We start from the raw sequence: 631 nt of genomic DNA, 5'->3' as shown, positions 1-631 counted from the left end.
GTTCGTAATACTGTAGCATAAAGCTGACCATGTGACAGAAGGAAATATTTTAGTACTAAGTGAACACACACTTGGGCAGCCGTCGAGCGGGCCTGAGCCGATGGATCCCAGCTATGCTGAGAAAGAGGAGGCAGAGCTTCGGGCTACCGGGAAGCATTTAAAACCCGACGTTGTCTTGTCTGTGGAGACGCCCGTCACCTTCGGACAGGCTCCTCCCTGCTCAAGGCGCGCCAAGGTTCATCGAACCAACGTCCTGCTTCTTACCAGACTTCTGATTTGTCGCGGGAAAACGGCAACACCCAATAGGCGAGGGATTACCTACTGCAGAAGAACTGAGTTTGTTGAGTCTCAGAGAGGTAGAGGTCAGCAGGGCTCATCCTCGAAGAGCTACGTGCTCTTGAAAACGAAACGTGTATGCCAGTCTGGCTTGCTGGTCGTGGAAGCGACCGTGAAAGGCTTTGAAAAGCTATGGAAGATCCTGATCGACTCCGGGGCGTCGGGCAATTATACCTGAAGCTCCACGCTCGAAGGAAGTCAACTGTATGCTGAGGCGTTGAAGGCGCGGTTGAGTGACATCGTAACTGTTCGCTTGGCGACACGGACATGTGCCACGGTGCCAAAGGTCCCTGTT

The sequence above is a fragment of the Plasmopara halstedii genome (genome assembly GCF_900000015.1).
Source record: "Plasmopara halstedii genome assembly, contig: Scaffold_3109, whole genome shotgun sequence".
NCBI lineage: Eukaryota > Oomycota > Peronosporomycetes > Peronosporales > Peronosporaceae > Plasmopara > Plasmopara halstedii.
Note: the sequence above shows the minus strand (reverse complement) of the source record.